This window comes from Callospermophilus lateralis, unplaced genomic scaffold (genome assembly GCF_048772815.1).
Source record: "Callospermophilus lateralis isolate mCalLat2 unplaced genomic scaffold, mCalLat2.hap1 Scaffold_91, whole genome shotgun sequence".
Lineage (NCBI taxonomy): Eukaryota > Metazoa > Chordata > Mammalia > Rodentia > Sciuridae > Callospermophilus > Callospermophilus lateralis.
The window spans coordinates 3,998,518-4,013,457 of record NW_027517238.1 but is presented as its reverse complement, the minus strand read 5'-3'; the positions used below and the strand labels follow the sequence as shown (position 1 = coordinate 4,013,457).

Here is a 14,940-nt window from a genome sequence, read left to right as displayed (position 1 = left end):
AGTTCCATCCAGTTCCTGTCTACCATACAACTTGAGTTTCAAATATTCTGTTTTAAAAACTTTTTTTTATAATAGCAACACGTTTACAGGTATCAAATTTTCTCCTAGCTATCTATTTCTGAATAACAAATTACCCTAGGACTTAGATGCTTATAACAAGATATGATTTATTATATTTCATGATTTTCTGACTCACTAATTTTATAGGGCTTATATAGCCCATACTTCTCTTTATGATGTTGAACAGTGCCATTTTCTAAGATTCATCTGGTAGATGGGATAGTATGCAAAGTCAATATTACTTTACAAACATGCCTGGTCCCTAAGTCTTTGATTTGACTCCTGGTCTGGTCTGAGTTCTCTGAGACTTTTGAACATAACACATTTATCTTAGTACTGAGTTCTTCTAGTAGATGGATTTAACATTGCAGTTCAAAGTTCCCAAAGTATTTCAAGAGACAAAGAATTCAAGAGAGTCTTCTAAGGCCTTTGGCTGGAAACTGACTTGAGTATACATCCAGTATATTCTATTACTCAGAACAGTCACAAAACCCAGGCAGATTCAAGTTTAGTGAACATAGAGCCACTTCTTTTGGGGAAGAATCTCAAAGACTCTTTTTGGTCATTTCTAATTTATCATACCTTCTATTTTCTATTTTTAATCAACTGTAACAAATTGAATCTTGAAATATGAATTTCTTTTTGTCATAGTAACTGTATACTTTTACAAGTCTTGAAACTCGGTTACCAATTAGTAGTCATTCTGTTAGGAAAAAATCTATTTAAAAATAAAAATACATGTTAGAAATTATCTAGCCCTGTTTCTTGTAAGAACATACCTTTAAAAATGGAGGATCAGAAGCTTCCTGGTCAATGCCAGTTCTATTATCTATTACTCTTATAAGAACTTTGGTTTCCTCTTTTATAAAGTAGGAATTTATATCCATAATATTCATATACTTTAGTCTAAATTGCAGCATGTTGGAGAATACTAAAATTAAAATGGGCATGTTTCATTTGTAGTAGTCTAAACTTGAGATATCTCAGTCAAATTTCAGGTTATCTTTCTATTTCTCAAGACTTTTTGATGGCCAATGTTATAATTTAAATGTAAAATATTCCCCCAAAGCTTATGTGTGAGACAATGTGAGAAAGTTTAGAGGTGAGATGACTGGGCTATGAAAGCCTTAATTAAATTAGTGCATTAATCCCCTGATAGGGATCAATTAGGTAGTAACTCTAGGCAGGTAGAGTGTACTAGAGGTGGGTCACTAGAGGTTTGCCTTTGGGGTATATATTTTGTCTGTGGTAAGGGGAGACTTTCAATGTCTATGTTTTCTGATGCCATGCCCTGATTGCCCTAGTCTGCTTTTCTCTGCTATATCTTTCCTCCATGATGTCCTGACTTAAATCAGGTCCTGTGAAATGGAGCCAGCCATCTCTGGACTGAGACCTCTGAATCCCCAAATAAACTTTTCCTTGTCTAAAATTTTTCTTCTCATGTCTTTTTGGTCACAGTGGTAAAAAGGCTGACCAAAAGAATCAAATATATCAATGAATATTCAAAAATATCAAACAAAATAGGAGTAAGGTAATGATAGACATTCAAAACTTTGGGGGATTATTCTTATCAATTATTTAGTAATTCTAAATCTGTTCAAATCATTTTCACAATAATAAATGTCTACTGCTGATCTTTAATTGAAAAATTGTCATAATATATTTTAAGGTAATTCCTTTGATCACCATCCACTTAGGCATGGTAGTCTTTCCTGATCTTTTACAGCAACTCATGTCTATTTAGTTGAACAATTGTCAGATTAAGTAATACTGGGTCCTTTATGTCCCATGTTTCTTCTTATTAATATAGTTTTAATTACAAATCTCAGGACAATTTTCAAACTCATCACTCATTAAATAAAGCTGTCCTTTTACTTAACTACAAATGAAAATCTTTAGCTTAGCACTTGCAAATTGAAACCATTCTAAAACACTCTAATTCAAAATAGTTTATCATAGACAATAGTCAATATTCATTCTGATTTTCCAGGTCCAGAATATAAGGCTCCACTCTGGCATTATATTTTGTGAATTCTCTCCTCACTCCTGCATTGTTGGTCTTGCTGTTTGATTCTGATACAGTAGGATCAGCATATGGGGAGCTGTATTCTTGATAATCCTGGGGTAATAAAGACATGGAAGAATGACTCTGAACAAAAACTTGAAGCCAACTGCTCGCAAATATAAAAGTGCTCTTCAAAGACAGTAAATTTCTTCTTTGTGGGAAATGGAGGTACTCAGTGACTGTCTGGAACTCAGGTGTGAGGGAACTGAGAGAACAAGATCAGATCGTGCCTAGAAACAATTTTGACCCAATTAGCTGTCCAAAGAGTAATGATTAATCTATGGCCTCACACCATTCCAGTATTGGACCTTGGGTTTTTATTTGAAGAGAGTTTTATCTTACAAAAAAAAAAAACAATTGTGATCTCTGTGTTTAGAATCTATGTAATATATGTTAGATTTGAATTAACTTTGCTAAATGTACAATAATAAAAATGAGTGCTTACAAAATTTAACAAGAACATGGAAGACAAAGGTGAATTTGGAGGTTTGAAAAGTTCCAGGGAACTTCTCTTAACAGGGGATAATCATCTATTAGAGTGCTTAGTTCATGGTTGGGTTCAGATTGGGGAGTGTCACCAAGGTGTTATGAAAGGAACCTCAGGAAGTGCTATCATGTACACATACAAAAAACTAGAAAACTGCTTCAAAGTGAAGTTTTAAAAACAACTACCATAACCCAATTCATCCAAGATTTCATACACTCATATCATTTGTAATTTAATGTTGTATATGTTTAATTTCTCATATATTTTGCAGTATTTCATAGACTTTGCTTAGAAATCTTATTTTAGTGTATATTTTCCTTCTATTCTAGGCTTTTTCTAATGTTAGATTACAAATACTTTTTTGTAGATTAATAAAAAGTATCAATGGTGCCTGCTTAAGTGCCTCAATCTGAGAAGAAGTATCAGCTTTGCACATATTGTCAACAACAGACTTTAGCATAGTGTGAATCATGAGTTCCCACTGTAGTATTAAGAAGAAAACTACAGCATTCTTTTCCCCTTCTAAAGTATGGCATTTCATTCTTCTGTCCAAAGAATAATAATTAAAGAAACACTCCAAGGTGCATGGTGTCATGACAATATTTGGTAGAAGGTTACTTGTTTTGATAATTTATTTCACCAGTAGTTTTATTTGTAAGAATCACTTACTTAAAAGTAACTATAATATTCACAGAAAACAGTTCTATTGTTTTCATTTTGAAGAAGTTGCATTACATGGGATGAAAGGGACTTTTCTTTCTTTGATCTCCTTGTCCTTACATTTCTTTATATCGGCAACAAATTTGTATATAACCACTTTTTACTATATAAGATATTCAAAGTTGATAAAATGAATGTTCAAAGTCTTCAAAGGTTTTTAACAAATAAGACTTTAAAATTCTAGCTAGTAATCTTTGACATTAGGAAAATATCCAAAACAATAGTGTTCTTTGAGTTTATATGATTAAACTGTGAGCTAGATACATTTTATTCATTAAATATAATGCTATTTAGCATTTAGTTCTGAGATGATAAAGCTAATGTTATTTGCTTTAACAATCCTCTCAATGAAAATATACACTATGATTGAATTATTGCCAGTTACATAAGTCTTTGTGCTTTTTGTAAGTTTTTCATTTTTAATATTAAATATAAAAATCAACTATTTTCTAATTATATTTGTCTTCATCATACTCATATCCAAAGTTCATATTAACCCTGTTACATCTTTCTTTGAAGATTTTGTGTATGTGTATCGTACTGGTGATTGACTCCAGAGCATACTAGACAAATGTCTTACCATTAAGTCATACAAAAGCCCCATAATTTCTTAGAATGTTTCAAAATGAGGAAGTCCTAATTTTTATGTATTTATATCAAGGGTTGAACTACTTTATATCTCAAATGTTGAGTTTTGATTATATTTAGTTTAGATAATGTTACTAATTATTATACACCACAGAAACATTTTTGTTCAGATATTTGCTTTTTGCCAATGTAGTTGTATTATCCATTTTACCTTTTTCTTAATGAACATCATAGCCCCATGATCATATTATATTTTATTTTTTTTTTCTTTTTGCAGTTCTGGGAATCAAACCCAAGACCTCGAATATGCTAGGCAAGTGCTCTATCAATGATTCATGCTTCTAGCCTTTTTAAAATAGTTTTTAAGTTGATTTTTTATTAATATGATCTTTATATTTTTAGTATATTTGATGAAACAGTTCTTATTTTTCCATTTTAATTTTTCCTATCAAATTACTCACAATTCAGCTAATACTAGTAGATTAAAATTTATTAAAATATTATTTGGACCTAATTAATTCTTAAACTAACATGGTCATTATGATAGAGTGGACACAGCATTGCAAAACCACACAGGAGAGGAAGGATGGTTTTTCCTCACCTGATACCACCTCTCAGATATTTTTTTTAATTTTGTATTTGGGAAGTGTGGTGGTTACATTTGTAAAATAGGTAAATCAGAATTAAACTATTGGAAAGCAGGAATGTCTCTTGCGTTTCATTCTCATTCTATGATCCCAGATTCCCTGATCTTTGATTTCCTTGTTGGTGTGGAGCATTTGAATTTTTGATGTTTGTTGATATAAACAGAATTTTTCCTATAACCCTTAGTTTTTAACTTCCATTTAGAAAAGCTTAGGCAATGTCCTTACTCTTTCCCATCTCACATTATGTATATTACATGCTTACACAATATCAGGTGTAAAATTATTGGGATGTGACTTGAAATGATTCCAGTAAGGAACCTGAGTGTGAACAGGTGTTGAAAGCAATATAAAAAGAAGTGTATGTCATACATAGAAGAGAAGAGAATGAAAGTCTGCTAGTTCGATGACACTGTCAGAAGAAGAATGGAAACAACTATCTCAATATCTATACTGGCCTTTGAGTTATTTGGTGAGGATAGGGAAAAGAGTGGGGAAAGGAGGAGATGGAAAGAGATAGTAACACGTGCTGGGGTTGTGGCTCAGTGGTAGAGCACTTGCCTTGCACGAGTGAGGCATTGGGTTTGATCCTCAGCAGCACATAAAAATAAATAAATAAGGATATTGTGTTCATCTACAACTTAAAAAATATTTTTTTTAAAAAAATGAGGTAGTAACACAGCTCAAGGGATGGATGTGGCTTTTGTCAGAACATTAAAGAATATCTTCAGTTTCACAGTACAGATAATATTTTAAAATAGCTAATAAATTAATGATTGATGCTGACCACTACTATGAAATATGGTGCTATAACTTCAAGGTTTGTAGTGAGCCACTATTGACATCTCTGTTACTTCCCGCAAGTCTTACTTTAAGTTTGTGAAGTTTTTAAGGGAGTTTCATGATTCATGGGTACCCATTAAATGATCAATTTTTCTTTATTAGATTTTTTTCTTCAATATTGCTTAATAAAATATCATCAGGATTATTACATAAAACCTTATACTGAGATTATCTTATAATAACTTATTACAGTCTAAGCCTATCTCCCAAAGATCCACGTGTTAAAGGCTTGATCTCAGGGATGTGCGTTTAGATGGTTTTGTAGACTTTTGGGAGGTGTGTATCCTTATAGGAGGTCTTTAGATCACTTGGAGTATGCCTTCAAAGGGGACTGTGGGACCCCAATTTAATTTTTCTCTGTTTTCTGGCTCCTGATGTGAGAAGTTTACTCTGTAATGTGACTTGCACCATTACCATCTGGTATCCCCACTAATGGCCCAAAGTGACAGAGCCAAACTTTCTTGGACTGGAAACTCAAGGACTGTTCAGTTAAATAAACCTTTTCTTTTTTATAAGTTGCCTCAAGCATTTCATTACAGCAATGAAAAGCTGTAGTCTGAAGTTGTAGTCTTCAGTTAGTCTCAAGTGTCTTGTAGAGAAATAAAAATTTAGAGTTCTAGAAATTAGATATGAAAAAATAGATTTTTCCCCATATTTATATTGGTGCATTATAGTGGTACATAATGGTGGTATTTGTTGTTACATATTCATAAATGCACACAATATAATAATATAATTTGGCCAATAACACACCCCAGTACTTTCCCCCTCCATCCCACAAACCTTTCACATCCCACCTGTTGGTCCATTTCCTCTACTGATCTCCCTTCAATTTTCATGAGATCCACCCCCATATTTCTTTTCCTTTTTCCTCTCTTGCTCCCACTAGAGAAATGAGAGAGAACATACCACCCATAACCTTCTGATTTTGACTTATTTCACTTAACATAATGGCCTTTACATTCACCCATTTTTCTGCAAATGATGTAATTTCATTTTTCTTTATGACTGAATAAAACTCAATGGTGTATTTATACCACATTTTCTTTATCCATTTATCCATTGACAAAAGTCTAGGCTAGTTCCATAGTTTGGCTATTGTGTATTGTGCTGCTATAAGCTGGGTATGCATTTATCACTATAGAATAATCACTTTAATTCTTCAGGATAAATATGAAGAAGAGGTATAGCTGGGTCATATGGTAGTTCTATGCCTAGTCTTTTGAGGAACCTCTATATTGATTCCATAGTAGTTGTACTAATTTATAATCCAACCAACAGTGTAAACATGTCCCCTTTCTCCATATTCTCTTCATCATTTATTGTTATCTGTTTTTTTGATGACTGCCATTGTGACTGTCATGAGATGAAATCTCAGTGTAGTTATGATTTTTATTTTCTCTAATTGCTAATGATGCTGAACACTTTTTTCTATATTCATTGATCATTTGTATTTCTTCTTTTGAGAAGTATCTGTTTAATTCATTCCCATTTATTAATCGGATTACTTCAGTTTTTGGTGTAAAGTTTTTTGAGTTCTTCATATATTCTAGATATTAACCCTCTGTCAGAAGAGTAGCTAGCAAAGATTTTTCTCCCTTTTTATATGTTACTTCTTCACATTCTGAACTTAGTTCTTTACTGTTCAGAGCTTTTCAATTTGATGCCATCTCATTTATTAACTCTTAAAAGTATTTCCTGAGCTTTAAGGGTCCTATTGAGAAAATCATTGCCTATTTCTACACCCTAGAGTTTTGAACCAATGTTTTCCTCTATGGGTTGTATCGTTTCTGATCTAATTCCTAGTTCTGATTCTTCTACATATGGATAACCAGGTTTTCTAGCACTATTTGTTTAATAGGCTGTATTTTCTCCAGTGTATGTTTTTTGGCATCTCTGTCAAGGGTTATATAACAAGATGCATGGGTTTGTCTCTTTGTCTTCTATTCTGTACCATTAGTATATATGTCTGTATTTATGCAAGTTCCATGATATTTTTGTTACTATAGCTCTATAGTATAATTTGAAGGTTTTGTGATGCCCCTATTATTGCTTTTTTTTGGCTTAAAATTGCTTTGACTATCCTGGGTGTCTTTTTTCCTTCAAAATGAATTTTAGGCCTTTTTTGTAGTTCTATGAAGAATATCATTGTTATTTTGATAAAGGATTGCTTTGGAATATATATATATATATATATATATATATATATATATATATACACATTATAATGGTACATAATGGTGGTATCTGTTGTTACATGCACATTTTACATATTTGTTGTTACATATATATATAAATATATAGTTTTGTTACATATATATATATATATATATATATATATATATATATATATATAGTTTTGATAGTATGACCATGTTGATGCTATTATTTCTGCCTCTCCATGAACTTGAGAAGTCTTTCCATTGTCTGAGTTCTTCTTAAAATTCTTTGTACAATATTCTATAGTTTTCATTGTCAAGTTCTTTCACCTCCTTGGTTAGATTTATTCCTATGATTTTTTAAAGGTTATTGTCAATAGAATTGTTTTCCTGATTTATTTCTCAGCAGATTCATTGTTGATATATAGGAAAGTTGTTGATCTTTGTCTGTGATTTTGTAATCTGCTACTTTGCCAAATTAGTTTATCAGCTCTAGCAGTCTTCTGGTGGAATTTTTTTTATCTTCTAGGTATAGGATTGTCTCAGGCATTTTATTATAGTAATGCAAAGCTGACTAATATATTCTACAGTTAGCCTTAAGATTCTTGTAGAGAAATAAAACTTTAGAGCTCTAGAGATTAGACATTAAAGATATCTCTATGGAAAAAAATAAACAAAAATTATGTGGATAAATGAGACTTTACCAGGAAATGAGGAACAATAAATGAATGGGGTTGGAAAATATCATGCTAAGTGAAATAAGCCAGTCCCAAACTAATTTTCAGGAAAGGAGGAATTCCATAAGTAGAGTCTTGGAAATGAGAAAACAAAGTATGGTCAGAGTATGTTCTTTTTCAAAGTTGGAATGGGGGAAAGAGACAGATCATGAGGTGGAAATTATGTATCAAGACTTTAGCAACAGTAACTAGGAAATATCAACAATTCATCACTATTAATCTAATATTTTAGAAAAGATGAAAAGAAATAATGTTCCTTGGCTTAAATATAATGTTGTACTTAGATAGTTTATATTTAATATTTTAAAAAATTTTTAAATATAATCTATATTTATTATATTGTAAGTACATTTATAAATTACCACATTTTCTATGTGGTGATGGGAACTTTTGTGAAATATGTCTAGTATCATACACTGAGAGCAAATGTGTTAATAGATACTATTTGATAATCTACTGAATAGGGACAACATTGTGTACCATTTTGATCTATTAACTTTTACGATATTAAAATATTGGCACAATTTTCCAAATTCACATATTTTATTTATGCATTCATCTCTTGAGTTGTGGAAAAAGTGATTATTTTAAGCTAATTTTGTATTCAAACTTCTTTCGTAGTACCTCAAAATGTTAGATCTTTCACTTCTTCTTATAGTTTGAAATGTAAATCAATTAACATTCTGACTCTCTAATAATTCTTCTAATAAAAGATTTTTTATTGCCTTTATTTTAGTTGAGTACTAATGCTCTATTTCTTGGCATTTCATGATTCTTCTAAGATAATGGCTGAATCCCAAAGTCATGTCTTTTCACAAAGTTTCCAAGAAACCATGAAGAAAGAGAAAAGGAAATAGCATTAGCCATAGCTTATGTTTAGATATAACTAGAGGGAGATGACTGCAAGTTTCAGCTCACACAAATTGAGTAAATCAACACTCAAAATAAGAACAACATTCTGAACCTTTCAAGAAAGCAGAGAATTATCAAAGATTGAACAGAGGAAAGGAGGATGAGAGGGGAATACCACTGTGAATGCAGTTTGAATCATGTCAGTCAGTGCTGTGTGAGGCTGATTATAAAAAAATCTGATAAAGAGTGCAATTAAATAAAAGGTAGGAACTTAGAATGTGCTTTGGACAAGAGAATGTGTCATTTTTGAGGAGAATAGTACCTCTATGAAATCAAGTAGCAGCATAGATATAGGAGGTACGAACCAGAGGTTTTCTTGCAAGAAAAAAAGAGGAAGAATTTGATGAAAAAGAGCCAATTAAACAGGAAAATGCTCAGTTATTAATTAGACCATCTGTGAATATACATCCAAACCATAAGATTCAAAACAGACTCATATATAAAACCAAAAAACCTAATCAATAAATGGACTAAGGAACTGAACAGATAATTCACAGAAGAATATATATAATCTATAACAAATATATGAAAAAATGTTCAACATCTCTAGCAATTACAGCAATTTGATTTGTATTTCTGTAAGATTTCATCTCACTCTAGTAAGAATGACAATTATCAAGTATACTAGCAACAATAAGTGTTGGCAAGGAAGTGGGGATTGCTGTTGGGATTGCAAATTAGTGCAACCATGCTGGAAAGCAGTATGGAGATTCCCTAGAAAACTTGGAATAGAAGCACCATTTATCCAGCTATCCCACTCCTCAGTCTGTACCCAAAGGACTTAAAATCAACATACGGTAGTGACACAACCACATCAACGTTTATATCAGCTCAATCACAATAGCTAAAATATGGAACCAACAGAGATGCCCTTCAATAAATGAATGGATAAATAAACTGTAGAATGAATATATGAATATATGGACACACACACACACACACACGATGGAATATTCATCCATTGTGTGTGTATGTGTGTGTGTGTGTGTGTGTGTGTGTGTGTGTGAATTATGGCATTTTCAGTTAAATGAATGGAGTTGGGAAATATCATGCTAAGTGAAATAAGCCAGTTCCAAAAAACCAAAGGCCAAATTATCTCTCTGATATGTTGATGCTGATCCCTAATGGGATGGGGTGCCAAGGGAAGATTGGAAGAACTGTGGATTGAGCAGAATGGTGTGAGGGTAGGGAAGTGGGTATTGGGGTGGAAAGATGGTGAGTGAAATGGACATTATTATCCTGTGTACATGTATGATTGCATGAATGGTGTGACTCTGCATCCTGTATAGCCAAAGAAATGAAAAGCTGTGCTTCATTTGTATATAATGAGTCATAATGCATTCTGCTGTCATGTATAACTAATTGCAACAAATTTTAAAAATAAAAGTTTTTAAAAATAAGAGCTGACAAAACTAAGGAAATAATTTAAGGAAAGAATAACCATATCAATGATTCAGATTCATTACAATGTGTCCACAGGAAAGTAGGTACATTTGATAAAAGCAAAAAAAAAAAAATAGTCATGAGAACAAAAAAGCTGAAAGAATAGAATGATCAAGAGCAATGCAGACAATCATGGAGAAAGGGACTGTTGTAATTGTAGTCCAAGAACAAGAACATCAAAAAATGTGATGATGGAAGTGAACTACAATTTAAATTGATGATCTAAGAAAATATCCCAGAAATAAAAGAAGACATGATTATACACACTGATAAATGTCTTCCATACACTGAAAAACTTGTTTTTGAAATGTATTCTAGTAAAATGAGTGTACTATAAGGATTAATTTTTTTCTCCAGGTTTTTAAGACTTAAAAGGCCACTTAAGGGGAGACCCTGGCGGCGGCGGCGCCTGACACTCGCGCCTCCTGCCGTGCTCTGGGGCAGCATGTCCGAGGCTGGCGGGGCCGGGCCGGGCGGCTGTGGGGCGGGAGTCGGGGCAGGGGCAGGGACCAGGGCGCTGCCCCCTCCGCCCGCAGCGCTGCCGCCCGTGCCGCCGCAGGGCTCCCCCTGTGCCGCCGCCGCCGCCGCCGCCGCCGCCGCCGCCGCCGGGGGCTCCAGCGCCTGCGGTCCGGCGACACGGCGGGCACGGCCAAAGGACCGGGAGGCGGTGGCTCGGCCCTGATCGCGGTGAAGAAGGCTCAGCTGCGCTCCGCCCCGCGGGCCAAGAAACTGGAGAAACTCGGAGTGTACTCCGCCTGCAAGGCCGAGGAATCCTGTAAATGTAATGGCTGGAAAAACCCCAACCCCTCTCCCACTCCCCCCAGAGCCGATCTGCAGCAGATCATTGTCAGTCTCACGGAATCCTGCCGGAGTTGTAGCCATGCCCTAGCTGCTCACGTTTCCCACCTGGAGAATGTGTCAGAGGAAGAAATGAACAGACTCCTGGGAATAGTGTTGAATGTGGAATATCTCTTTACCTGCGTCCACAAGGAAGAAGATGCAGATACCAAACAAGTTTATTTCTATCTATTCAAGCTCTTGAGAAAATCTATTTTACAAAGAGGAAAACCTGTGGTTGAAGGCTCTTTGGAGAAGAAGCCTCCATTTGAAAAACCTAGTATTGAGCAGGGTGTGAATAACTTTGTACAGTACAAATTTAGTCACCTACCATCAAAAGAAAGGAAAACGATTGTTGAGTTCGCCAAAATGTTCCTAAACAGCATCAACTATTGGCATCTGGAGGCACCATCCCAACGTAGACTGCGATCTCCCAATGATGATATTTCTGGATACAAAGAGAACTACAAAAGGTGGCTGTGTTACTGCAATGTGCCACAGTTCTGTGACAGTCTACCTCGGTATGAAACCACCCAGGTGTTCGGGAGAACATTGCTTCGCTCAGTCTTCACTGTCATGAGGCGACAGCTCCTGGAACAAGCAAGACAGGAAAAAGACAAACTGCCTCTTGAGAAACGAACTCTAATCCTCACCCATTTCCCAAAGTTTTTGTCCATGTTAGAGGAAGAAGTTTATATTCAAAACTCTCCTATCTGGGATCAGGATTTTCTTTCAGCCTCTTCCAGAACCAGCCAGCTAGGAATCCAAACAGTTATCAATCCACCTCCTGTGGCTGGGACAGTTTTATACAATTCAAACTCATCTTCTCTTGAGCAGCCAAATGGAGGGAGCACCAGTCCTGCTTGCAAAGCCTCTTCTGGGCTTGAGGCAAACCCAGGAGAAAAGAGAAAAATGAATGACTCTCACGTTCTGGAGGAGGCCAAGAGACCCCGAGTTATGGGGGATATTCCTATGGAATTGATCAATGAGGTCATGTCTACCATCACAGACCCTGCAGCGATGCTTGGACCAGAGACCAATTTTCTGTCAGCACATTAGGCTAGGGATGAGGCAGCAAGGCTGGAAGAACGGAGATGTGTAATTGAGTTTCATGTGATCGGCAATTCCCTGAACCAGAAACCAAACAAGAAGATCCTGATGTGGCTGGTTGGCCTACAGAATGTGTTCTCCCATCAGCTGCCCCGAATGCCAAAAGAATACATCACACGGCTTGTCTTTGACCCGAAACACAAAACCCTTGCTTTAATTAAAGATGGCCATGTTATTGGTGGTATCTGTTTCCGGATGTTCCCATCCCAAGGATTCACAGAGATTGTTTTCTGTGCTGTAACCTCAAATGAGCAAGTCAAGGGCTATGGAACACATCTGATGAATCATTTGAAAGAATATCATATAAAACATGACATCCTGAACTTCCTCACATATGCAGATGAATATGCAATTGGATACTTCAAGAAACAGGGTTTTACAAAGAAATTAAAATACCTAAAACCAAATACGTGGGCTACATCAAGGATTATGAAGGCGCCACTTTGATGGGATGTGAGCTAAATCCCCGAATTCCATACACAGAATTTTCTGTCATTATTAAAAAGCAGAAGGAGATAATAAAAAAGCTGATAAAATGAAAACAGGCCCAGATTCGTAAAGTCTACCCTGGACTTTCCTGTTTTAAAGATGGAGTTCGACAGATTCCTATAGAAAGCATTCCTGGAATTAGAGAGACAGGCTGGAAACCAAGTGGAAAAGAGAAAAGTAAAGAGCCCAAAGATCCTGACCAACTGTACAGCACCCTCAAGAGCATCCTCCAGCAGGTGAAGAGCCATCAAAGCGCTTGGCCCTTCATGGAACCTGTGAAGAGAACAGAAGCTCCCGGATATTATGAAGTATAAGGTTCCCCATGGATCTGAAAACCATGAGTGAACGCCTCAAGAATTGGTACTACGTGTCTAAGAAATTATTCATGGCAGACTTACAGTGAGTTTTTACCAATTGCAAAGAGTACAACCCCCCTGAGAGTGAATACTACAAATGTGCCAGTATCCTGGAGAAATTCTTCTTCAGTAAAATTAAGGAAGCTGGATTAATTGACAAGTGATTTCTTTTCCCTCTGCTTCTTAGAAACTCATTGAGCAGTGTGCCTAAAGCAAGGTGGTTTATTTTTTAGGGAATTGGATGATATGTTGAAGAGACTTGTAAATGTAATAATTAGCACTTTTGAAAAACAAAAAAAAACCTCCTTTTAGCTTTCAGATATGTATTTAAATTGAAGTCATAGAACATTTTTATTTTATGGAATACATTTTAATCTATTTACTACTATTATGTAAATTTTCTATGGCATTTCCATTAGCCAACTATTCCATGATAGATGATCAGGGGTTTCCTCAAAATCTGTATGTGAGGAAATTGCACATAGTACCATGATTTGGGGGAATCTAGAAAATTTTCAGACCGTGAATGTTTCCATTTTTTTCTAATGGAATGTGAGAGTTTATTTTTATTTTATTCTGAAGGACTTTAAGGAAGGGATACATGATAAAAAGCCCTGTAAAAGGTTAAATATGTGATGTTGAAGTCTCATTGTAGACTTTATATATATATATATATATATATATATATATATATATATATATGTATATATATATTTAAAACACTCATCTAGATGAGGTGCTTTGAGCAGTTCTGAAAAATGCAGTTTCACAAAAGCAAACTGCTTTGATTCCTAAGGAATAAATTCTAAATAATGCAAACTTTTTATAAGCATCTGGGGTTTTGATAATTCTGTGTACCTACAACAAATTTGTGAGTGTATAACCACTATTTCTATAATTCTTTTCTCTACATAAAAATGTAGTATCATGTTGACTTAGCTTATGCAGGCCATAAGTTCCAAAATATAATTTCCTAGGCCACAAAGGCATGCACTTGAAAACACTTGAGATCAAATCAATGTGCTTTAATAGGAAAAGATGTGATAGTCAATACATCTATCAATCTGGTGAGTCTTTGCTCTAATAAATGAGGATTTTTTCCTCTTTTTGTGATACACACAACCCCACCAAATAATGACTATGTGAATCATTTTCTTTTTGGATCTCCAGATCATGTTTATTGTTTGAGGTGAATTAAGTTCCCACCAAGGTTTGCTGTCAATATTTTAATACCTACATCGCTGTATTGGTCCAGGGTTCTATCCCACTGAAATCCATCACACAGTCTTACTAACTAACCTGTCTTGGGATTTCAGCTTAGTGCTTGGTTTTATTTACTGATTACACTACATAGAAAAGTGGGACATCTGCCACCCCAACTCTGGGAAAACCAACTAATATACCACCATATAAATGAAGGCCATCTGGATGGTTTTGACACTAATTTTTATGATGCAAATTTATAAACTGATTTTGTAAAGGACGAGGTT

At 34.8% G+C, this 14,940-nt stretch overlaps 1 pseudogene; it reads left to right on the top strand.

The window, feature by feature from the left end:
• Positions 1-11,103: 11,103 nt before the first annotated feature.
• On the top strand, positions 11,104-13,669 carry LOC143641222 (histone acetyltransferase KAT2B pseudogene; annotated as a pseudogene).
• The last annotated feature ends 1,271 nt before the right edge of the window (positions 13,670-14,940 follow it).